We start from the raw sequence: 27,403 nt of genomic DNA on the forward strand, positions 1-27,403 counted from the left end.
ACCCGAAATTATTCCCACGGGAGGCAAGTTACTGGCTCTGATATCCCTTCTCTCTCTAAGCTTGCCAGAAACAGATGTTGACAGTTCTCTCATTTGGGGAATATATCCAGAAGGATGTATATTACCCTTGAGAAATGCAATATACTGTACATGACTTCTTATAAGCAAAGAAGTAGTTTATCTAAGCTTAGAGAAAGTACACACTGACAACCTGTGCAAAGAAAGGAAAGAATGTCATAAAGCAATCTAAAAGCTTAGCCAGGTCTCAACTACATGGAAGTTTTCTAGGCTAGTTGAAAGGGGCAATTGATATGGTGCTTATAGGGCTGCAGGTGGAATCAGACCTAAGATACCAAAGTCCTCTCCACACAAAGCCAGAACTCTCTGTGAGGTGAAAAATTTCAGTCACCCAGCTGGTTGTTTTGCCCACATTTCACAAAAACACCCAATTTTTTTTAACCCATAAAAAACTTTAACTTGTTTCCACTTAAATCATAAGGTCTTTGTAAGAAGCTCCTCATATACCAAACACTACATATGTTTATATGTTTGCATAAATGCATAAAAATGGTATACGACAGTTCCTATTCTTAAAGACTTCAAAATATAAATTGTTAGATTATTTGGAAAATAAGAAGTCTTGTGAAAAAAAAAACTGTTTTGGCTGATTTGTCTACTACTGTCAGAAAACTTAGCCTACCTTTTGATTGTAAGGCATTCTTAGAGCAAATAGTTTTTTTTGTTGTTGTTTTTAAACATAGTCTGCCTGATTTTGCTGGGGAGGTATCTGACATGTATCTCACAAAAATGTGAAAATGAATGGAACCATACATTGAGAAAGAAATGGAACAGCAGTGGAGATTCCAATAGATGGGGCGAGAGTTGAAGCCGCCAGAGCCCAGTGGTATGCAGCCATCAGACATGGGATGACTTCATTTGAACAGAAATGTCATGCTGACCTGGTGGGGAAAAAGGCAGAACACAAAGTCTGCAAGGGCTATCTGGCAGCCACTATCAAAAAGACAGAGTTGAAGTGTAATCAAGGTGACCTGAAACCACCAATCACATTCCACTGCCTTCAGAGACACAGGGCTCTGGCATTTTCAAATATGCAATATTCCCCTTTTCTGCTCAACTAGCAAGAAATACTTGGGCAGCTGGATGTTGCTGAACCTCTTCATAAAACCAATTCAGGGACACTGAACTGCTGGTTTGTGTGGCTGCAATGCCTGTGGACAGAGCCCTACCTGGCATTTGGTCTTGACATTTGATGGTCATTAAAACATGTACTGAGGAGGAACCTAAGATGGCAGATAGGTGAGACAGGGCAAAAAAACACCTCCGTGAAAAATACTGGATAAAAGCCAGAAAGTGACCCAGAACACCAGTTCCAGCTATGCACCAGCTGGACAAGGTCTGCTAAATCAACAGGTGAAACCAGGAGTCTGCATTCTGAAACAAGTGAGTGAGCCGGCTGAAAGTCCTGCGGCTGTGCTGCAGTGTGGGGAAACCACGGGTTGGTGTTTGGAGACGGACTATTTCTTTTAAAACAAAACAAAACAAAACAAAAAACCGGGAGCAGCTGCGGTTACAACGGTGAGAACCACGCAGCGAAGCATGGCAGGAGCGGGCTGGGCCAAGTCTTGGTGTCTGGCATGGAGGATAACCCGCTGCTGATTGACCCAGGGCTAGGGTGGCAGAGGAGAGCCAAAAAGAGAAAGAAACCATGACCCTTGCAGCATCTTCCCGGTGGGCTGGAGACGCTCCTGCCCAGGCCGGAGCTATAGCCCAGAGCCGGGCCAAGGGTCCCAGTGTGACAGGGAGTGATTCCCGAAGCACCGTGCACACGCCACAGTGACAATATCGGCTGTGGTCAGCGGACTTTAGTGCACCCACAGCTAATTGTCCCAGAGCTGGGAAGGCAGAGCTGTGCGAAAAGGGGGAAATTAACATTCCCCATTCAACAGTCTTTAAAGCAGGCTGGGAAAGCCCAGGGCTTCCCTGGAGGCCGGCGTGCACTTGTGATGTGGCACAACCTTCCCTCAGCAGAGGTCCTACAAGAGCACGGCTGAGAAGGGGGGTCCGTTCAGAAATCCCAGGAACCCTACACAAAAACCTTGGGAGGTTTGAATATTAAAGCTGCCCTGCCTCCCTAACCACCCAGACACATGCCCCACATTCAGGGCGGACAGCACCAAAAACACACCCAAACTTAGTGCACCAATTGAATCCCACAAGAATCAGATCCCCACACACCACAAAGACAAAGTTAGGGAGAACTGACTTGAGGGGAATAGGTGACTCGCGGACGCCATCTGCTGGTTAGTTAGAGAAAGTGTACACCACCAAGCTGTAGATCTGACAAACAAGAGATCGGTATTCTTTATATCCTGAAAGAACCCTATAAGTAAAGCAAATGCCAAGAGGCCAAAAATAACAGAAAATCTTAAAGCATATGATAAAACCAGACAATATGGAGAACCCAAACTCAAACACCCAAATCAAAAGATCAGAAGAGACACAGTACTTGGCACAATTAAACAAAGAACTACAGACAAACAACCAGAGCATGGCACAGATATAAAGGACATGAAGAAGAGCATGGCACAGGATATAAAGGACATGAAGAAGACCCTAGAAGAACATAAAGAAGAAATTGCAAGAGTAAGTTAAAAAATAGAAGATCTTATGGAAATAAAAGAAACTGCTGGCCAAATTAAAAAGACCCTGGATACTCATAATACAAGATTAGAAGAAGCTGAATAAAGAGTCAGTGTCCTCCAAATGGGGTGGGATGGGGGGATGATTTGGGTGTTTTTTTTTCACTTTTATTTTTTATTCTTGTTCTGGTTCTTTCTGATATAAGGAAAATGTTCAGAGACAGATTGTGATGATAAACACATAACTATGTTATCATACTGTGGACAGTGGATTATATATCATGGATGATTGTATGGTGTGTGAATGTATTTCAATAAAACTGAATTTAATAAAAAAAAAAAGAAATTAACAAAAAAAAAAAAAAAAAGAGTCAGTATCCTCGAGGACCACAGAATGGAAAATGAAAGAACAAAAGAAAGAATGGGGAAAAATTTGAAAAAATTGAAATAGATCTCAGGGATATGATAGATAAAATAAAACATCCAAATTTAAGACTCATTGGTGTCCCAGAAGGGGAAGAGAAGGGTAAAGGTCTAGAAAGAGTATTCAAAGAAATTGTTGGGGAGAACTTCCCAAACCTTCTACACAATATAAATACACAAAGCATAAATGCCCAGCGAACTCCAAATAGAATAAATCCAAATAAACCCACTCCGAGACATATTCTGATCAGACTGTCAAATACTGAAGAGAAGGAGCAAGTTCTGTAAGCAGCAAGAGAAAAGCAATTTACCACATACAAAGGAAACAATGTAAGACTAAGTAGTGACTACTTAGCGGCCACCATGGAGGCAAGAAGGCAGTGGCATGACATATTTAAAATTCTGAGAGAGAAAAATTTCCAACCAAGAATACTTTATCCAGCAAAACTCTCCTTCAAATTTGAGGGCAAGCTTAAATTTTTTGCAGACAAACAAATGCTGAGAGATTTTGCAAATAAAAGGCCTTCCCTACTTCAAATACTAAAGGGATCCCTACTGACAGAGAAACAAAGAAAGGAGAGAGAGATAGAGAGAAATTTAACAGACATATATAGAACATTACATCCCAAATCACCAGGATACATATTCTTCTCTAGTGATCACGGATCTTTCTCCAGGATAGACCATAGACTGGGACATAAAACAAGCCTCAATAAATTAAAAAAAAAATAAATTTATTCAAACACATTCCCTGACCACAATGGAATACAAATAGAAGTCAATAACCATCAGAAACTTAGAAAATTCACAAACACCTGGAGGGTAAAAATGAGGGGGAAATGAAAACATTCCCAGATAATCAAAAGCTGAGGGACGTCATCACCAGTGTATCAGTTCTATGAGAAAGGCTAAAGGGAATTGAGCAGGCTGAAAGGAAGGGACACTAAACAATTGACTGAAACCACATGAAGAAATAAAGATTTCCAGTAAAGATCACATGGTAAATATAAATACCAATATTACTGTATTTTTGATTTGTAACTCCACTGTTTACTTCCTACAGGATCTAAAATACATAAACTGTAATGATAAATCAGTGGTTTTGGACTCAATGTAAAATATGTAATTTTTGACAAGAACTACATAAAGGTGGGGGAATGGAGGAGTATAGGAACATGGTTTACGTGTCCTATTGAAGTTAAGTTGGTATCAAAGAAAAACAAGATTATTATAGATTTAAGACATTAAATTTAAGCCCCACAGTAAACACAAAGCAAGTATCAGAGAATATGATCATAGAGATGAAAAGTAGAGTATGGGTTATAAGAAGTGGGGGAAGGCGCAATGGGGGGTTAAGAAATGAGTGTAGGGTATCTGTTTGGGGTGAAGGGAAATTTCTAGTAATGGATGGTGGGAAGGTGATAGCATTGCAACATTCTAAATGTGATTAATCCCACTAATGGAATGCTAGGGAGGGGTTGGAATGGGAAGATTTAGGCTGTATATATGTTTCCACAATTGAAAAAAAAAAAAAGAGAAAAAGACAGTCTAAATAGATAATGACAATTAAATGCCAAGGATGATCCTGGATGGGATCTGAGGATGGAGGACAGGAGGCTCAAAGGGACACAGTTAGGACATAAGAAAAAAAAAAGGAAATATAGAATATAAGCTTTGTATCAATGTTGAATTTCTTGAACTTCTTAGCTGTGCTTAACAGGATTGGATAAAAGAATGTTCTTGTTCATGGGAATTGTATATGTGAATTATATTGTTTGTTCAAGGATGTGTGCAGCCTGCTCTCATATGTTCAGAAGACAGAGCAATAGATGATGGATGATAGATAAGGAGGGAGGGAGGGAGGGAAAGAAAAAATGGTGGTGTGACAGGATGTTAAAGTTGGTGGATCAGGGTATCAGGGGAGGGGGTAGGGGTATGCTGGAGTTCTGTGTAAGGGTTTTGCATTTTTTTTTGCAACTGTTCCTGTAAGTTTGAATTTATTTCAAAATAAAATTTTTTTTAAAAAAGGACACCTATCCTAAAGTACATTCTAGTTCTGAGCTAAGAGTCCAAGTTGATCAATGTTATTTCACCAGGACAACTGAGGGATGAGGAAGTGAAGAATCCTGCTAATTAAAAAAAAAAATGGCGATAATTGACATTTAAAGAACAATTATCGGAAAGAGACATTTAGTTGGTGCAGGATCTATATTTCTTAAACAATTTAACTCATACGGTTTGTTCAAATACCATAATTACATGGAACTTTTAATAGGAAGTGAGACCTGGTAGGTTAGCATAGGTTAATGTGAAATAGAGACACATCCAAAGTAATTTGGGCAGAGAATAAAAATATGTATTCAGGGCCCCCCTGAGGAGCTGGAGGAAAATGCGGAGGTGTTGGGCTTCCTCACCTGGATTGTTGCTGATGTTCTCACAAACACTGAGGACTGGCTGTTTGATGTGCCGAGCCCTCTGTTACGGGTCTTGTCCTTATGAAACTTGTTACTGCAAAGGAGAGGCTAAACCTGCTTATAATTGTGCCTAAGAGTCTCCCCCTGAGTGCCTCTTTGTTGCTCAGATGTGGCATCTCTCTCTAACTAGGCCACCTCAGCAAGTGATCTCACTGCTCTCCCCCCTATGTGGGACTTGCCTCCCAGGGGTGTAAATCTCCCTGGCAACGCAGGATATCACTCCCGGGAATGAATCTGGACCCAGCATTGTGGGACTGAGAACATCTTCTTGACCAAAAGGGGGAAGCGAAATGAAACAAAGTTTCAGTGGCTGAGAGATTCCAAATGGAGCTGAGAGGTCAGTCCGGTGGGCATTCTTATGTACTATATAGATAACCTTTTTTAAGTTTCAATGCACTGGAATAGCTAGAAGTAAATACCTGAAACTATCAAACTGTAACCTGGTAGCCTTGACTCTTGAAGACGATTGTATAACAATGTAGCTTACAGTGGGTGACAGTGTGATTGTGAAAACCTTGTGGATCACACTTCCTTTATCCAGTGTATGGATGGATAAGTAGAAAAATGGGGACAAAAAACTAAATGAAAAATAGGGTGGGGGGGGATGATTTGGGTATTCTTTTTCACTTTTTTATTCTTATTTTCACTTTTTCTGGTACAGGGAAAATGTTCAAAAAAGTAGATTGGGGTGATGAATGCACAGCTATATGGTGGTACTGTGAACAACTGATTGTACACTTAGGATGACTGTATGGTATGTGAATATATCTCAATAAAATTGAATTTAAAAAAAGAAGAAAAAAGAACATGTATTATATTTGTTCCAAATACATCATACATTGAAAGTTCAAGACCTCCTCTGTCTGGAAGTTTTGACAACTTTATTGCTTTAGAGAGAATAAACTGAGTTATGAATATGATCTGCCTAATATTTTTAACTGCCAATGACTTAGTCTGGGATCACAACATAATCAATATTGTTGATTATACTTGTCAAAATACCTGAAAAAGGAAAACCTTACTTTAAAAACCATGGAAGTTTTTATTTCTGTGAATCTATTGTGAAAAAATAATCAGAATGTAGCAAAATTTTATGTAAAAAGAAGTCAATGAACATTTCTTATAATAGTGAAAAATTATATAAAACATAAATAGCTACATAAATTAGACACATTCAAATCTTAGAGTATGAAGTGATTATTAAAAGTAAGGATTTTGTTCATAGGAAAAGATTCTCACAATCAAATGTTAAATTATAAAAGCAGAACACAAACTTGTACTTGTTCAACAAACATCAATTGAGTGCCAACCATGTAACAAGCATTGTTCGAGGTCTGGGGGAACTACAAGGAATAAAACAAAAAAATCTGTTCCCTCATGGGGCTTACATTTTGGTGTATCTTACAATGTTTTTTCAACTATGTAAGCAAGCAAACACACAAGCAAACAAAATGAGCAAGCATAGAAAAAAGTGGAAGGGAATTGTTGTGGACACTATCAGTGCTTCACCCTATACCTCAGATCACTTTACTATTTTTGTGCACACCATCCCCCACGTGCTTTCCCTCCCGAAGCCAGCACCTGCATCTCTGTTGAAAGCCTGCTCTCTGGCTGGCATTGCCAGAAGTAGCTGGGAATGTGCATGTCCCCAGGGAAAGCCCTTACAAATGACAGTTAGAAGCATGATGTAAATACTTCATCTTCCTGGACCCAACCGGTCTCTCTCTCCCTCTTTCTCTTTCTCTCTCTTTCCCTCTCTCTCTCTCTCTCTTTCTCTCTCTTTCCCTCCCTCCCTCCCTCCCTCTGAAAGCTCCCCTGTGGACTGAGCCAGTGTCAACCTCCATGCAACATTGCTTGTTATCATACACTTGCTTCTGGGAAACCAAATTAAGACCAATATATGAACAGCAATGGCACACTAATAATAAGAATAGCTTAGAATTATTGAATGCCTCTTATGTTTCAGATTTTAACATGAATCATCTCTCAGCTTTCACAGTGATCCTTTGAGAGAAGTGCTATCATTACCCTTGTAATACAAATGAATATAGGGCTGTGGGTATTTTCTTTTTCTTTCATTTATTCCTATGTGTTTTCCAATTTTCCACCAAGAAATGAATTACTGTTGCAAGCATATGGGTCATGACTTGTTTTCTAGCATGCTGGTTTTAGGAGCTGTAGCAGTAGTGCCCACATGGCAACCTTAGAGCATTATTGCTCTTACATTTGAATATAATTATTTGCCAATCACCCAATGGTAAATGATCATATCATCACCAAGTATGCCTCTTAATATCTATCAATAAATTCCCTAGGGAAGTGAACAAAAATTTAAGGTTTGGACTGGAATTCTGCTATTGCCTTCTGAAAATTTCTTGGTTATCTGGAAATTTTTGTTCAGCCTAACTTACCCAAATAATGTTTCAAAACCACCCTGATTTTAAAATGTTATCCTTTTACTTAATCTAATTTGCTCAAAAATTTCCAAATTTAGTTATTTAAGTTAATGAACCACCCTAGAGGTGTGACATCATCAATATGGCGACATCAACAGCTAGTGAAAACTTCTTTCCAGAGATTCAACAACAAAAAAGTTCAATTCCAAATTGTTTGAAACTCTGGAGGAGGATATAGATTGCAGAACAACCTGCAAATGCCGCTGCGGACCAGCCAGTCCTCTCCCCTCCATCTCACTCAGTCTCAGTGTGGGAAAGGCACAGAATGAGCAGACAGGACCTCTCCCACCAGAGACACAAACTATAAAATCTCTCACAGCAGTGAGACATACCCCCACTGTTTGAAGACCTGGGGGACAAGGGAGGACATTTCAAAGACCAGGTAAGTAAAGGACAAAGAGACTGAGAAGCTTGGAAAGAGACTGTGTTTCCAGACATGGGTCTGAAAGCCCTTCTCCACCTTGAAGGAAGCAGCAGCTGGTGGCTCTTTTCTTGCCTTGGGGATACCTGGAGTACTAGGTCAGCTGAGGGAGTATTTTTGCCACAGTGCTCCCAAGAGGGAGCCATATTTTGGCCAGCAAAGTGAAGGCATAGGAATCTGGCTGTTTCAGCTCACCTGCATAGACACAGCCTATGCTCAGAGGCAAAGCGGCTTCTGAGGACAATTAAGTTACTGAATAGCACCATCTGCTGGACAGTCCAGAAGGTGCAAGGGAATTGAAACACTTAAAAGATGCTTCAGACCCTTTCTTAGGACCACAGGAGCTGGTCTACATACCCTGTATGGAAACCCGGCCCTGATTTGGCTGAGAAATACAGAAGATCCAACTGTAAAAGCAAGGCTCTACAATAAACCCAGATCTTGCTGTCCAGTGGAAAAGAGAGGACCACTGGAAGCCAGAAGATCTATATTACCACAAACAGTGAACTTGCTGGAGTGCTCAGGGCCTACCTCCCATCCCTGTGACAGGCCATGGTGGGTGCCTGATTTGGGGGGGAAGAATGGGAGGTAGAGTCAATCTGAAAACTGCCCAATGAGAGAAACAAAGAAAAGATAGAGATCAAAGACAAGCAACAAGAAAACCCTAGAGAAAAGAGAAAATAACCTCCAGAATAAACTAACTAATCAAGAAAATCAGATGCCTAGACAGAAAAAAAATCATGAGCCACACTAAAAAACATGAAGATATGGCCCAGTCAAAGGAACAAACTGACACCTCAACTGAGATTCAGGAGTTGAAACAACTAACTAAAGATGTTCAAACAAATCTAACTCCAATCAGTGAGTTGAAAGAAAATGTGACAAAAGAGATGAAGGATATAAAGAAGACACTGGATGACAATAAGGAAGAATTCATAAGCTTAAAAAAACAAATGGCAGAACTTATGGGAGTAAAAGGCACAAGAGAAGAGAGGAAAAACACAATGGAGACATATAACTTCAGACTTGGAGAGGCAGAAGAAAGGATTAGTGAACTAGAGGACAGGATATCTGAAATCCTACACACAAAAGAAGAGATAGGGAAAAGAATGGAAAAATAGGAGCAGTCTCAGGGAACTGAATGACAATGAAGCACATTAATATATGTATTATAGGTGTCCCAGAAGGAGAAGAGAAGGGAAAGGGAGCAGAAAGAATAATAGAGGAAATAATCAATGAAAATTTCCCAACTTTTATACATGTCCAAGATACACAGTGTACACAAAACAGAATTGATCCAAATAGGCCTACTCCAAGATACTTAATAATCAGATTGTCAGTTGTCAAAGACAAAGAGAGAATTCTGAAAGCAGCAAGAGAACAGCAGTCCATCACATAAAAGGGAAACTTGATAAGGCTAAGTACGGATCTCTCACAGGAAACCATGGAGGTGAGAAGGCACTGGTATTATATATTCAAGATACTGAAAGAGAATAACTGCCAACCAAGAATCCTATCCTATCCTTCAGAAATGAGGGAGAATTTAAAATATTTACAGATAAACAGACACTGAGAGAGTTTGTGAACATGAGACCTCTGCTACAAGAAATTCTAAAGGGAGTGCTACAGACAGATAGGGAAAGACAGGAGAGAGAGGTTTGGAGAAGAGTGTAGAAATGAAGATATCAGGAGATAGAAGAAAGGGAAGAAAGGGAAGTATCCTCATATAGATTGTGGTGGTGAATGCATAGCTATGTGATTAGACCAGGAACCTTTGCTTGTTTACTTAGGAGGGAATGTATGGTGTGTGAATAAAACTGTTTAAAATAAAAACAGAGGGATACAAGTGCTGGAGAAAATGTGGAGAGAGGGATGTAAATAATCACTGTTGGTGGGAAAGTTAATGGTTCGTCCCATCTGGAAAGCACTGTGGTAGTTCCACAGGCAGCTAAGTATGGGGTTGCCATCTGGTCCTGCAACCCCATTACTGGGTACATACTTGGAAGAACTGAGACCAGGGACACAAATGGACATCTGCACAGTGTAGTTTATGGTGGCAGAATTCATGATTCACAATGGATAGAGGTGGCCTAAAAGTAAATCGACTGATGAATGGAATGGCAAACTGTGGTGTATACGTACTATGGAATATTGAATGGCTACAAGAAGGAATGAAGTTATGAGGTATGCAGCTAGGTGAATGGACCTTGAGGACAGTATGTTGAGTGAAATAAGCCAAGAAATGAAAAGACAAACATCATAATGCCTCACTAATATGGACTAACTATAACGTGAAAACTCTGAGAATTGAATCTGAAAGCATGGGTTATCAGGGGAAGGCTAATGGTAAAGGTTCCTAGTTTGTAAGCTCTTACAGAAGTTACATCTATTCCTGAGTTGTAATGGTTATTTCTAAATTCTGAGATGTTGACCTTTTTGCGTATGATCTGGTTGGTCCCTGGAATTTCAGGTATCTGGGTGACATGACACCTGAGACTCAGAGCCAGAGTTCAGCAGCTATGAATATCAGCATTACCCTATATAGCAAATGTTAAAGAGGCTGAAAAAGAGATTAGACTTCTATTAGAGATACGAATGAAATTGACTTGGTTAGAACTAAGGTAAATCAGACTAAAGTGTAAAGGACAATACTGACAGTGCTTAAAACTTCAACTTCCATGTGGATCAAAGAAAGAGATGTTTATTTGGTGCAAAATTTGTATTTTCTGTAGCACACTATACAATTTAACTTGTATGGTCAATTTATTCAAACAGCACAAGTACATGGAAATTTGAATAGGGAGTGAGATCCTGGTTGGTTTGTACAGGTTAGCATGAAATCCTGATACATCCCAGAGTAATTTGGATAGAGAATAAAAATGTATTTGCAAAGCACCCTTGAGAGACTGGGGGAAAATGTGAAATACTAAACCTCCCCATCAGGGAAACTACTGATATTAGCATAAGCATTGGGGGCAACCAATTTAGAAGGCTGAGCCCTTAATCTTGGGACTTGCACTTATGAAGCTTTTTACTGCAAAGAAGAGGCTAAGCCTGAGAGTCACCCCCAGAGAACCTCTTTTGTCGTTCAGATGTCACCTCTCTCTCTAAACCAATTCTGCAGGTAAACTCACTGCCCTACCCCCTATGTGGGACATTTCTCCCAGGGGTGTAAATCTCCCTGGCAACATGGGGCATGACTCCCGGGGATGAAACTGGACCTGGCATCAAGGGATTGAGAAAGTCTTCTTGACCAAAAATGAGAGAGAAATGAAACAAAATAAAGTTTCAGTGGCTAGGAGATTTCAAATGGAGTCCAGAGGTCATTCTGGAGGCTATTCTTATATGTTATATAGATATCCCTTCTTAGTTTTTAGTGTATTGGAATTCTGGAAGGAAATACCTGAAAGTATTGAACTTCAACCCAGTAGCCTTTATTGTTGAAGATGACTGTATAACTATATAACTAGTACTGTGTGGCCATGTGATTGTGAAAACCTTGTGGCTTTCACTCCCATTTCCCAGTGTATGAACAGGTGAGTATAAAAATGGGGACAAAAAGTAAATGAATAATAGGAAGGGATTGGGGTATGGGATGTTTTTGGTGGGATTTTTTACTTTAATTTTTATTCTTTTTTTGTGGTAATGAAAATTTTCAAAAATTGATTGTGGTGATGAATGCACAACTATATAATGGTACTATGAACAACTGACTGTACACTTTGGATGACTGTATGGTATGTGAATATATCTCAATAAAATTGAATCTTAAAAAAATGGATCACTCTAGTCTTAAATGCCTCAATTGCATTCAGACTTAAAATCTCTCTAAAATGACATTTTCATAAGAAATTTACTGATCCAACCACCATTTATCAAGGGCCATTGCACAGCACTTTCTAAACATAATCTGTTGCTCTTTATCCCTTCTGTAAGGCCAAAAGGAAAAGCCTACAACTAGAGTTGAACCACTCACACACTAAAATGTATGATTTTTTCATACTGACTTAAGAACACAGTCTCCTAGAAAAACAATGCTTTACATCATTTCCCAGTAGAAGTGATAGATTTGGAACAGAAGCAACTCTTACCTTGTTAGTGCCACAACTGATATGGGAAGAAAGTCCTAGAGATCTGTACTAATCGGATATTGGTGATGTGAGACAGAAACTCAACTCTAAATAGCTTAAGCAGAAGCAGAATTTAAAGATTGGTGAAATATAAGGAAATTTTAAATTGCCAAGACAAAGGAATAGCAAAGATGTGTCTGGATGCAGGAATGCACCTTAGCCAGAGTGAAATCTATGATAGTATCCAGCATTTCCAAGGGTAATTTTTGGTTGATATAGATTTTCTTTTAGTATATTGATGTTTTCATATTCAATGTGAGTTTCTTATTGGCAGTGTATAGTTGTTCTTGCATTATTATCCATTCAGATCATTTCTTCCTTTTAATGTAGCATTTCAAATGTTTTTAGCCTTGAACTCCCCTTTTTGAGACAATCACATGTATAATAGGCTATTTAATATTTTACCACAGGTCACTGATTTCTGTTCCTTCATATCTGTGTGAAAGTATGTGTGAGAATCAGTAAGGATTCTCTAGAAAACAGAATGAGCAGAGTGAGAGGGAGGAGAGATTTATTTGGGGAATTAGCTCTCATGATTGTGGGAACTAGCAAGTCCATACAGTAGGCAGCAGGCTGGAAATTCCACCTAACTGATGTTGCAGTCTTGAATCCAAAATCTGTATGGCAGGGTGGCAGGCTAAAAACTCAGAAAAGAATAGATGTGGAAGACTTGAGGTAGAATTGCTTCTTTTTCTGGAAACTTCAGTTCCATGCTTTTAAGGTCTTTAACTGATTGGATGAGGCCCACCTCCATTTTGGAGGATAACTGCCTTTATTTAAAACCAACTGATTACAGATGCTAATTGCATCTGCAAAATACCTTCACAGCAACATCTAGGCTAGTGTTTGACCAAAGAACTGGACACTAGGTCTCACCAAGCTGACACATAAAATTAACCATCCCAGTGTGTGTGTGCCTTGTTTTCTCTCTCTGCTTCATTTGGGTAGTTTCTGATGCTGTGTTCAAGTTCCCTGTTCTTTGCTTCTAAAATGTCCAATCTGTTGTTTGACCCATCCAGTAAATCTTTCATTCCCAATTTTTTATTTTTCAATTTCAGAATTCCCTTTTGGAATCTTAAATTGTGTTCATTTATCCCCTCATTTTATTTACGTAATTCTTTAAACCCTTAAGAATAATTATATTAGCTGTTTCAAAGTTTTCTATTTTTTTCTTTATTAAGAGAATTTGTAGGTTTATGGAAAAATCTTGCATAGAATACAGAATTCCCATAAACCATCCTATTATTAACAACTTGGATTGGTGTGGAACATTTGTTACAATTGATGATAGCACATTTGTATAATTATACTATTAACTATATTCCATGGTTTAATGTACATGAATTTTTTTAAAATTTTTATTCTGTTACAATATATACAATCTAACATTTCCCCTTTTAATCACATTCAGTATATATTTCAGTGTTGATAATGATAACAATGTTATGCTACCATCACCACTATTCATAACTAAAATATTTCCGTCATTCCAAATAAGACACTAGTGCATTTGAAGCCTAAACTTTCCATTCCCTATCCCCACACTGTCCCCTGGTAACTTAAATTCTAGATTCTGACTTTATGAATGTGCTTATTCTAATTTTTCAAATGAGCGAGATCATACAATTTTGGTCCTTCTGTGCTGGCTTATTTCAGTCACTATGATATCTCCAAGGTTCATTCATCTTATTACATGCATCAGTAGTTCATTCCTTTTTAAAGCTGAATAATATTCTATTTTATGTATATACTACATTTTATTTATTCTTTCATCAGTTGATTGACAATTGACAATGATGAGTAATGCAGCTATGAACATCCATGTACAAATATCTGTTTGAGTCCTTACTTTCAATTCTTTTTGGTGTATACTGAGTAGTGGGATTGTGGGTCATATGGTAGTTCTATACTTAGCTTTCTATGGAACCACCACATTGTCTTCCACAATGGCTGAATCATTTTACATTGCCACCAGCAAAGAATGAGTGTTCCTATTTCTCTGAATAATCTCCAACACTTGTTAATCTCCATTTTTTTAATAGCAGCCATTCTAATGAAAGTGAAATGGTATCATTCCCTGATGGCTAACAATTTTGAGCATCTTTTCCTCTGCTTTCCAGACATTTGTATATCTTCCTTGGAGAGACGTCTGTTCAGGTCTTTTACCTATTTATAATTATTTGTTTGTTTTTTCTTGTTAAGTTGAAGGATGTCTTTATAGATTATAGATATTAATCCTCTATTGGATATGTGGTTTTCAAATATTTTCTCCCTTTTTTGTAGACTGTTGTTTTACTTACATGATAAAGTCCTTTGAGGGACAAACATTTTTAATTTTGATGAGGTCCCATTTATCTATTTTTTTTCATTTCTTGTGTTTTGGGTTTAAGGTCTAAGAAACTATTGCCTAACACAAGGTCCTGAAGATGTTTCCTTATGTTTTCTTATAGGAATTTGACAGTTCTCACTTTTATATTCAAGTCTTTGATCCATTTTGAGTTGATTTTTTTGTAGAAGTTGTGAGATAGAGGTTTTTTTTTGTAAATGGAGATCCAGTTTTCCCAACACCATTTGTTGAAGTTAACTGTTCTTTCCCAACAGTTAACCAAAACTCCCAACTCAGTTGACCAAAAATGTAAGGGTTGATTTCTGAGCTCTCAATTCTATTCCATTGCTCTATTATGTCTGTCCTGTGCCAGTACCATACTGTTTTTGTAGCTGTGGCTTTGTAATAAGTTTTAAGATCAGGAAGTATGAGTCCTCCAACTTCATTCTTCTTTTTCCAAGATGTCTTTAACCATTGGGGGCTCCTTACACTACCATATAAATTTTTTAAAATGCAATTTTATTGAGCTATATTCACATACCATACAATCATCCAAAGGGTACTATCAATTGTTCACAGTATCATCATACAGTTGTGCATTCATAACCACAATCAATTTTCAATTTTTGAAAATTTTCCTAACTCCAAGAAATAAAAATGAAAATAAGAATAAAAATAAAAATAAAAATAAAAGTACGAAAGAACACCGGAAACATCTCCTACTCCTTCACCCCCCTATTATTCACTTACTTTTTGTCCCCATTTTTTCTACTCATCTGTCCATACAGTGGATAAAGAGACTGTGAGCCACAATGTTTTCACAATCACACAGTCACACTGTATAAGCTATATAGTTATACAATCATCTTCAAGAATCAAGGATACTGGATTGCAGTTCAACAGTTTCGGGTATTTCCTTCTGACTTTTCTAATACACTAATAACTAAAAAGGGATATCTATAAAATGCATAAGAATAACCTCCAGAATGGCCTCATGGCTCCATTTGACTCTCAGCCACTGAAATTTTATTTTATTTCATTTCTCTTCCAGCTTTTGGTCAAGAAGCCTTTCTCGATCCCATGATGCCAGGTTCAGGCTCATCCCCAGGCGTCATGTCCCACATTGCCAGGTAGATTTACAACCCTGGGAGTAATGTCCTACATAGGGGGGAGGGCAGTGAGTTTACTTGCAGAATTGGCTTAGAGAGAGAGTCCACATCTGAGTAATGAAAGAGGTTCATGGGGGAGACTCTTAGGCACAATTATAAGTAGGCTTAGCTGCTCCTTTTCAGTAACAAGCTTCATAAGAGCAAGCCCCAAGATCAAGGATGTGGCTTACTACAATGGTAATCCCCAATGCCTGCAAGAATATCAGAAATTCCCCAGGTGGGGAAGTTTAATATTTCCAATTTTTCCCCAGTCCTTCAAGGGAGCTTTGTGAATGTATTTTTATTCTCTGACAAAATTACTCTGGAATGTTTCGGGGTTTCACACTAACATGTACAAATCAACCAGATCTCACCCCAATTCAAGGTTCCATGTAATTAATGGTGTTTGAATAAACTGACCATACTCACTCTTTTTCCTTTGCATTCAGTAGTGTGATCAATATATGATGGTGTATTTTTCTTCATGTTTGGTGTTCACTGGGCTTCTTTAATGTGCCCATTCACATCTTATGCTAAATTTGGGAAGTTCTCTGTTATTATTTCTTTAAATATTCCCTTTCTCTCTATCTTCTCCTTCTGGGACTCCTCACCTAATGCAAATATTGGGGCAGTTGATAGTGTCTCAGAGGTGTCTGAGGCCATTTTCGCTTTTTGTAATTCTTTTATTTCTGCTTCCCAGTCTGACTCATTTCAAGTGTCTTGAGTTCACTGATTTTTTTCTTTTGCCAGCTCAAATCTGTTCTAGAAATCTTCCTAGGGATTTTTCATTTCAGTTATTGTAGTTTTCAACTCCAGTAGTTTTGTTTGTTTCCTTTCTTTCCTTTTTAAAATTTCTGAATGTGGTAGTTTGAAGCTATTATATACTCCAGTGAAGACCATGTTATTTTAATCCATTCCTGTGGGTGCAAACCTATTGTACTTGGGACTTTTTGATTAGGTTATTTCAATTGTGATGTGACCAACCCCATTCAAGCTGGGTCTTAATCCCCTTACTGGAGTCCTGTGTAAGAAGGTAAAGGGTACACAGAAAAAGTCCAGAGAGCTCAGAAAAGCCCCAGAGAAGTTAAGAGATGAAATTAAGAGAAGCTCACAGAAAAATGCCCTAGAGAATCTAAGAGATGAATTTAAGGGAAGCTCATAGAGAAAAGCCCTGGAGAAGTTAAAAAAGGACCTACAGAAGCTCAGAGAGAAAGTCACTAGAACCAGAATGAAATTCAGGGGTAAAGGACAAGCAGAAGCTGCCATGAGCCTTCCCTTTTGACAGAGGTGTCCCAAATGCCAGCAGCCTGTCTTTAGAGTTCAGGTATTGTCCTGGTGATGCCTTGAGTAGGACATTCATGGCCTAAGAACTGTAAATTGTAAGTTAATAAATCTCCATTGAAAAAGCCAACCCATTTCTGTTATATTGCATTCCAGCAGCTTTAGCAAACCAAAACAGTGTCTCTTTGCTAAGATTCTCACATTTGCTCATTCATTGTTTTTCTGATATCCTTTAGTTCTTTCTCCGTATTTTCCTTCATCAACTTGAGCATTTTTAAGACCATTTTTTTAAAGGCTTTGTTCAGTATGTCTTCATTCTGTCCTTTCTTGTTGGTGTTTTCTGGATTTTTATCCTCTTTCATTGGTGGGCCAACATATCGTGTTTACCTTTGTCTTTTACTCTTTTGTTGCACACTGTACATTTTCATATTTTAAAATGCTAATCCTAAAATTTATTCCAAGATGTCTGTTCTTGAATTTGTAACCAGCTGGTGATAAGACCGATTTTCTTGAAAATCTTGAAAATCCTATCAAGAAAGTTGTCCAAGACAAATGCAGTATATTGGGTTTTCCTTGTATTTCTGGCCCTGTGTCTTGTCCTGGGCTTTTTCTTGTTAGTTGTTTTGGCGTATCCCTGTTTACAGGAATTTGGTTGTACCCTCTTGTTCTAGTTTGCTAATGCTGCCGGAATGCAAAACACCAGAGATGGATTGGCTTTCATAAAAGGGGGTTTATTTGGTTACACAGTTGCAGTCTTAAGGCCATAAAGTGTCCAAGGTAACACATCAGCAATTGGGTACCTTCAAACACATCAGCAATTGGGTACCTTCACTGGAGGATGGCCAGTGGTGTTTGGAAAACCTCTGTTAGCTGGGAAGACATGTGGTTGGTGTCTGCTCCAAAGTTCTGGTTTCAAAATGGCTTTTTCCCATTTCTCCTCTCTAGGCTGCAGTTCCTCAAAAATGTCACTCTTAGTTGCACTTGGGATATTTGTCCTCTCTCAGCTTCTCTGGAGCACGAGTCTGCTTTCAACAGCCGTTTTCAAACTGTCTCTCATCTGCAGCTCCTGTGCTTTCTTCAAAGCGTCTCTCTTGGCTGTAGCTCCTCTTCAAAATGTCACTCACAGCTGCACTGAGTTCCCTCTGCCCGTCAGCTCATTTATATGGCTCCACTGATCAAGGCCCATCCAATGGGTGGAGCAACACCTCCATGGAAATTATCCAATCAGAGTCATCATCCACAGCTGGGTGGGGTGCATTCCAAAGAAACACTCAAAGAATTACAATCTAATCAACACTGATAACTTCTGCCCACACAAGATTACATCAAAGATAATGGCATTTGGTGGACACAATATATTCAAACTGGCACACCTCTATTTCCCAGGAGACAGACCTCCTTCTCCTGGGTGTTTGAAGCTGCAAAACTTTGCCCCAGATTGTCTGCCTCTATAGTTTCTTTGCTCCTTTCATTGTCCCAAGCTGCTTTTGCCTGAAGGTTAATTCTGGGAGGAAGGGACTGGGGCCTACAGGAGAAGACTTCCCCAAGTTAGTCTTTTCCAGCTGAAACAGGGCCAAGGACCCACAAAGGTAGGGCAGACCAGCTCCAAATGCCCTGGGGAGGGGACCAGGAAGGGTGCCAAGAATTTCTTTTATGGGTCCCCAATGCTGAGCTTTCTTGGCCTGCTTAGCAAATGCAACCCTTAAAGTAACTGTTCCTCACAGCTCTGAGAAAGTGTAGCATCTTAAGTCTCCTCTGCTGTGGCCTTTGTCTGGGGGTGTATTGAGACAACAGTTGCCCTCAGAGCCAGGCAAACAATGATCCAAGGTCACTAATCAAAAGCTGTGATCAGTGAGTGGCCATGCCCACCCATGGTTTTGAGGAAGAGGAGTTTTACATCCCTTTTTGTCACCAGTGAGCTAGCAAGACACTGGACCCCGTGATGCTATGTAAGCGTGGGCTGGGCACTGGGATCCACCATTGGGAAGAGCAATTTACTATTCCTTACCATCATTTTTCAGCCTCTTCCTCCTGCTTGTTCTTGGATGTATAGAGTGTTCTTCTGGTCTCTGGCATTTCAAAATCATTGTTTCAGCCTGTTTAATGTTGTTCTGTTTAATGCTGACTGAGTCCTGGAGCTCCCTACTCTGCCATCTTTCCACAATCTTCCAAATTATTGCCTCTTAATGCTATTATTTCTGTCCCATCTCTGGCAAGTCTGCACTTGATTCTATTGATTTATTTCTTTTTTTCTGGTGTAGGGTCACATTTTCCTGCTTTATCATATATCTAGAATTTTTTATTTTGTTGTAGATTGTCTGAATTTTGGTTGTTTTCTTTAAAAGATAAAAAAGTTAAGTTACTTGTGGAGCAGCTTAATTCTTCTGAGGATTATTTTAAATATTTGTTAGGGTAGGTCTAGAAAAGTTTTTACTGTAGTGAGAGTAGTGCAATATGACTAAGGAATGATCATTTTGCTGTCTTTACTAAAGGCTTTGGGCTTTCAGCAAGGTCTCTTCACTTTGGTTTGTCAGAACTCAAGATTCCATGCTCTGATTTGATTACACTTCCTTTCACCCTAGTGTTTAAAGTACTCCCAAGCAAAAGTTGATCAGCTTATTTGTTTTCCTGCTCTTAAAGATACCAATCTTGTTCTGTTTATTGTCCAATTTTTGAAAATGGATGTTTTCTAAATATTTTTCAGTTTTCTAGTTGTTTACAATGAAAGGCTCTCTGTATCAGTTACTCCAATGTGGTCTGAAGCAGACATCCCATTGTAAGGTTTTTTTTTGTTTTTTTTTTTTTAATTTTTTTTATTAGTACAATTGTAGGTTCACAGAAACATCAGGCAGGGAGTACAAAGTTACCATATCCCCCTTCATATGAAGGCAGTTTTCCCTATTATTAACATTTTGCATCAGTGTGTTACCTTTGTTACAATTCATGAAACAGTATTATTATAATTATGCTATTAACCTTAATACACTGTTTACATTGTGTTATACAGTTCTTTGTGTGTGTATAGAAACTTATACACAATCTAAAATTTCTCTTTTCATTTTGAATATTTAATTCAGTGGTGTTAATTACATACCCAAAGTTGTACCTCCATTCCCATTGTCTGTGAAGGAAAAGTTTTGGCAATGGACCAATGCAAGGTTTTTAAGCAAAGAAATATGATTAAGAACAGTATTATTATTATTTAGGAAGTTCACTATAGTAGAAAGTTAGATTATAGATTGAAAAGGAATTAGACTGGAGGCATGGACATTAATTAAGAAATATCATTAATCAAGATTAGGGATGATGATCTAGAATATTAAGACAGAACAAGATTAAAAATCAGGAAGTTCAAAGTCAGCAATGTTTAAGATACTGATTCATGGAATCACTCAATTAACAAACATTTGTCAGTTGCCTGCTGCGTACTAGTAATATAAAAATATGTTTATTTATATATTCAACCAACAGATACTTACTGAGCAACACTTGCATGTGAAGCACTGAAATATATATGGTAAATATTGTCTGTCCCACAAAGCTCACTCTGTAGATCAACATAATCCTATAGAACTTTCTTCAATGGTGGAAAGAGTAGCCACTATCCAAAAGTGGACAGGGTGACTGAGGAACTAATTTTTAAATTTTATTTAATGTTAATAAATTAACATTAAAATTTAAACAGCCAAATGTGTCTACTGGCAACAATATTTGGCATAGCATTTCTAGAGGGATTCCGACACAGACACAAATACACTAAAATAATTAAACCTACTGACACTAAATACAGGCCTGCTTAAGATACTATCAGAACAGTGCTTGCTTCAGCAGCACATATACTAAAATTGGAACAATACAGAGATTAGCATGGCCCCTGCCCAAGGATGATACACAAATTTGTGAAGCATTCCATATTTTTTAAACATGAAATTACCATATGACCCAGCAATTCCACTCCTAGGAATATAACCCAAAGAACTGAAAACAGGGACTCAAACAAAGCACCACATGCATGCTTACAGCAGCACTATTCACAATAGCCAAAAGGTGGAAACAGCTCAAATGTCCATCAACAGTATATGCATACAATTGTATGCATTGTAGTATATGCATACAATGGAATATTATGTAGCCATAAAAAGGAATGAAGCACTGCTATATAAATGCTATAACTTGGATGAACCTCAAAAACATTACAAAAAGTAAAACAAGCCACTCACAAAAGGTCACATATTGAGTGATTCCATTTGTGTCAGATATCCAGAACACAGAATGGTGGTTGCCAGGGGCTGGGGAGTGGGATAAGGGGGGGGGGGGGGGCAACTGTTTAATGATCGTGGGATTTTCTTTTAGGGTGATGAAAATGTTTTGAAACTAGACAGAGGTGGTAACTGTACAACACTTTGAATGTAGTAAATCCACTCAATTGCTCACTTAAAAAAAAAAAAAAAAGACACTATCAGAACAGAAGAGAGACCACCTAATGCTTTTGAGACTAAGATGGGAGAGAAGGAGTAGGAACTGTTTTATATTTACTTGAATTTTGAAAGAAAACAAACAAAACCCAAAAGAACAAGGATAGATAAAGTGTATTTTTGGCACAGAGAAAAGCAGTAGGATAGAAGTTGAAGAACTGGGCGCAGTTTTTTTGTTTTTGTTTTTTGTTTTTTAAGGCCAGAGCATAAAGTATTTATGAGAGAAGTAATATAATAGAATATACCATTAGATAGGAAGAATACACAATATAGTTATGTTAAAGGGTCTGAACTTTTTGTAGGGTGCTATTAACCAGATAGATAAATACATTATTTTTTTAAGTGTTTTATATTTGAAGGCAGAGATGTTCAATAGGCTATCAAAATAACTTATCTGGAACCTGAAGAGACGTAGAGATGTTACTTAAAGAGTATGGGTACAAAAAAAAGAAAAGAAGCCAAAGGAAGCTTCATCAGGGATGGCCTTATTATCAAATGTCCTAAGAAATAATTTTATTTGACAAGTGTGGTACTTTGAAACTGTTATGTACTCCAGAAAAGGCCATGTTTTAATCCATTCCTGAGGGTGCAGATCTGCTGTGGGTGGAATCTTTTGGTTAGGTTATTTCAGTTGAGATGTGGCCTAGCTCATTCAAGGTGGGTCTTAATCCTTTTAGTGGAGTCCCTTATAAGAGGATAAAAGAAAAAAAAAGAAAAAAAAAAACAACCTCAGAGAACTCAGAGAAGCCCCAGAGAAACTGAAAGAGAAGGGCACACCCACAGAAGTTGAGAGAAGAAGGTACTGAGGTCAGAAGCTGAAATCAAGAAAACCGAGAAGAGAAGCACCAGTAGATGCCAGCCATGTGCCTTCTCATAGACAGAGATGTCCCAGATGCCAGCAGCCTTTCTTCAGAGAAGGTATCATTCTGTTGGGACATTTTCATGGCCTTAGAACTGTAAATTTGTAAACTAATAAATCCTCATTGTAAAAGCCAGCCCCTTTCTGGTATATTGCATTCTGGCAGTTTTAGCAAACCAAAACAAGAATCCTTTGAAGACCCAGGCCTTTTATCTCATGGTTCAGGAATGCTAAGAGGAAATTTCTGAATCCTAAGAGGTCTAACTTAGTTGTAATCTGATAGGGCAGACCTCGGGCAGGGTCTGGTTCATGAGAAGGGACCTTACCCTCCTTAAAATTTGAGTCCCTCTTTCCATGCTCCAACTGCCAGGATTGGCAGCCTGGCACAGGGGCCTATTAATGCCATGTATATGCCTGGCATTGATTTAGAGGCAACATCTTTGCCATGGGCTACAGTAGAGGTAATGTGTTATAACTAGGATTCAGATGAGAGGCTTTTATTCAAAAGGTAGCCTCTCTTTGTTTTTGACACTATTACTAGGTTACTTTTATTGGGTTTGTAAAAGGCCTTTATATAGGTCATCTAGGAGAAGAAAGTTTTCAGGGTGTTGTCTTAGGAGCTAAAAATAAAATTAGATTAGCAGTAATTAATGAAGTGGGTGTAATTTCATACCTTTGGCTGTAATCATTTCCCAACATGGGTTTCTCTTGATTTGACTTTTGAGTGCGTTATATTCCCTTGTTGAAAGAAAATATGCATTCTGTACCCCCTACAAGGGCAATCTGAAGTAAAGTACAGTAAACATAAACTAATGTAATGATGGGCTACACAGAATGCTCTGCTTTCATGAAATAAATCACTAAAAATACTCCTCACAATAATAATGAGAAAGTAGTAATATTGTAGTTCTAAACAATTCCAAAGCTATTATTTTATTTTGTAAAATGTTGGCAGAATCTAGTCTCAATAATTACTTTTTTAAGAAGAGAGAAAAACAATTTAATGCACTCCAATGCAGACTCTAAAAATATCAGAGAACCAAGTATACAGAGATCAGGCTATTAATAGCTTGAAACACTGTCAGTTGGTGGGATGGGACTTTTTTTTTTTTTTAAGATTGTGAGCCAAAATCCAGATCTTACTGCAGAGATACGTTATTTGAATCTGTAGCATGTTTAAAGGTGAGAAAAGGCTGTAAGTGATTAAAACCCCTTGTTTTGCAACACCCTGCAGGAGATATTAATTTTTCCAAGAGATGTTGCAAATACTCTCTGAAATCCTCAAGTGCCGATTGATTTAATTATAATTAAAAATGAAACATATAGCAGCACTTTTACAAGATTGATAAGAATATGACTACTAAATTATGATTTGCTGTTACAATTCTGAATTCTAAGAGTACTTGAACTAAGCATTAGCACCATTTTGAATAACAGTAGTCAGAAACAGGACAACAGTTCAGCAAATACAGCACAGTCCTGAGAAGGTCTCTCTTCAGCTGCCATGTATACTGGCTCTGCCTTCACCTTCTATATTTTACCAGACTCACCATATATTCTGGGTTATTATTTGACCAGTGACCATTTCTTTAACACTGTTTTTCATTGTCAACTTGATAAAACTCCAAACACCCCATGAATCAGACATTATGAGTAAGACAGCTGGAAAACTTTTATAATGATTATGAAGAAAATTCTAGTGACTTAATAAAAGAGTAGAGGAAAGTCAGTTATTAGCAACAGAAATGAGGCTAGTTGGAAATATGTCAGTGAATGATTTGGGGAAAAGGTACTGAAGTATACCATAGCTTAACCAGCCTCTGCTAAAGAGTCCTATAGCAACTGCAAATAGATGTGTCCATTTCCCTTAACTCAAAGAAGCAAATATTTGATTTTCTTTTTTATTGAGATAAGGTTTATATACAATAAAGTGCATGGATCTTAATGGTACAACTTAAATTTGATAGATGCATAAATTCATATATCTACCACCCAAATCAAAATAAGGAACATTTCCAGTATCTTAACAGACTTCCATATTCCCATTCCCAGTTGAATCCCATTATTTTGACATCTAGCACCCTTGATTTGTTTAACTTGCTCTTGAACTTTATATAAATGGATAATGTACAATGTACTTCCTTAATGTCTTCCTTTTTTTTCATTAAATAGTCCTATGAGATTCATCCTTGTTGGCGCACATAACACTATTCATTGATTTTCACTGTTGTATAGTATTATAGTATTACACTGTATAAATATAGTACAATTTATTTATCCATTTTTCTGCTAATGGACATTTGAGTTCTTTCCAGATTTTTGCGATCAGGAGTAATGCTGCTCTGAACATTCTTGTACATGTTTTCTGGTGAACAGAAACACTTATTTTTCTACAGTATAAACCTAGAGATAGAATTGCTGGGTCAGAAAGTAGCATATATTTAGTTTTAGTAAATATTGTTAATTTTCCAAGTGATTATACTAATTTATTCTCCCACCAATCATGTATAGGAGTCCCAGTTGTTACAAATTCTCACTAGTACTTGGTATTGTTGATTTAAATTTTTACACTGTAGTCCTTCTGGTGAGGTGTAGTAGTATCTTCTTGTAATTTAAATTTGCATTCTTCTGCTGACCATTTAGTTGAACATCTTTTCATGTGCTTGTTGGCTATTTGGATATCTTCTTTTGCAAAGTGCCTGTTCACATCTTTTGCTCATTTAAAAACCCATGTGGTTGGTGTTTTTCTTATTAACTGATAGGAGCTCTTCATACTGAATATGAATCATTTGTTTGACATATACATATGTATCAGATGAACAAAGATAAAAGACAGTATCACATATCAAGACTTATTCTGAAGCTATAGTAATTAAAATATTGTGGTATTTGTGCAAGAATAGGCAATAGACCAATGAAACAGAACAGTGAGTCACAAAATAACCTACTTATATGTGTTCATCTGATTGAAGATAAAGTTGCCACTGCTACTTAGTGAAGAATGGATGGCCTTTTCAAAATACAGTGTTGGGTCACTTGGAAATCCATGTGAAAATTAAATGAACCTTATACCAGTCACAAAAATGTAATTTGAGATGAGTCATAAATCTATTAATGAAAGGTAAAACAAAGTTTGTAGAAGAAATCAGGAGAATTTTTTTCACATTCATATGGTAGGCAAAAATGTCTTAAATAGGGTACAAAAATCAATAAGCATAAAAGGAAAGATTGATAAATTGTATATTTACAGAAAGTATGAACTTCTCTTCATCAAAAGATAATGCTAAGAGAGTGAAAAGGCAAGTCAGGGGGTAGGAGAAGAAATTTGTATATTTGAAATTTGATTACTGTTAAACATTTTTTCACTTTTAAAACATGATGAGGATAAGGGCTGTATCTGTACTTACACAGCTCTACACATGATGCTTGGCATATTGTGGGTGCTGAAAGATTATCTGTGAATGAATGCATGCACATGTACATCCTGTTTAAGGGTGCACTAATTATGACACTCTGATACACTATTTGTTTCTCCTAAGACTAAGAGAAAGCTCAATATTAGCAGGAACATGCCCCTGAATGTGACTCTACTCTCTGAGCAATACAATCTGTGAGATAGCCAAGTGAAGAGAGTTCCTAGAGCTGATCCACAAATTCCAGTTGAGACGTGTCTGTGTCCCCTGCCATCTTTTATTGATTCCCTGTGTAAACACAATAGACACCGAACCAAAGAACACCTGCCATCTGCCTTTAGCAGGGGTTAGAGACTGCTGGAGGGGCTTTCTGGTCCACTGGAAAGAGAATGATACTTATGTCTGGATGACTGGCCACAAATAAATAACTTCCATTTTTGGTTCCAGTTTCCCCAATTGTAAAATAAAATGGGTCCTCTATGAACTCTCTGGTCCCTACTTTCTCTGACATTCTGTCACTGGTGAGCCCAGGGAAGACAACCTTATGGGAAACAGTACTAGCCATCCCCTGAGGTCAAGATGACCTGAGAAATATGCTCTCCCCAAGTCCCAGAAGGCTCATAATCTCTGTATACTTTATACAAAAAGACAGTCTCTTAGTTGTCTCAGCACCTAACTACTATCCTCTCTAGGCCGAGATATAAAAACTTCCAGACTTCTTTGAAAAGGGGGTTCAAACACAAAAGAACAATGCTCCTTGGATACAAGTAACATTTTCTTCCAGAAACAGAAAATGTCCTCTAGCTTAGTTATAATTTCTACAACCTATTCTGCCATTTTGCTGTTGTTATTGTTGTTTGTAGAACAGCTATTCAGATTTTCTTAGGCCAAAATGAAAATCTAGCTATCTCTACAGGTTAACTGTCATGGGTTAACTATTTAAGAACTGGTGAAAAAGTCACCATAGAATTTATGATATAAAGGACAGATCTTTCTTCATTTATTATTGAAATAGAATCTATATGCTAACTTCTATTTAAAAGAAAATATTGAAATAATTTACCAGGCTATAAACATTATTTTCTCTTTTCTAACTTGAAAATTAATCTTTATTTTCAGCATAAAGATAATTTATCCTAGAATGCATGATTTATAGCAGAGCATGTTAATTACTTTGCCTGTCAAAAATTAGCTCCTGTAGTATCAGTCACCAAATTTAGTAGTAGAAGAGTCCCACTGACCTGCATGATGAACAAAGCTGGGCACCAAGTGAGAAGACAGAAAAGAAAGGTATATGAATGACATGCCAGTAACCAACCAGGGGCAAGGTGGTAACC

General features: G+C 37.8%; 1 long non-coding RNA gene and 1 other non-coding gene across 2 annotated transcripts in view; one reads left to right on the plus strand and one right to left on the minus strand.

Moving 5' to 3' along the window:
- The window catches only part of LOC119543404, a 326,071-nt gene that overhangs the window by 202,987 nt on the left and 95,681 nt on the right, over nucleotides 1-27,403 (minus strand). The window lies entirely within an intron of this gene.
- LOC119543578 lies at nucleotides 21,135-21,238 on the plus strand. The gene has a single exon (XR_005218644.1). It is a non-coding gene; the product is annotated as a U6 spliceosomal RNA (small nuclear RNA).

The sequence above is a fragment of the Choloepus didactylus genome, chromosome 8, assembly GCF_015220235.1.
Source record: "Choloepus didactylus isolate mChoDid1 chromosome 8, mChoDid1.pri, whole genome shotgun sequence".
Lineage (NCBI taxonomy): Eukaryota > Metazoa > Chordata > Mammalia > Pilosa > Megalonychidae > Choloepus > Choloepus didactylus.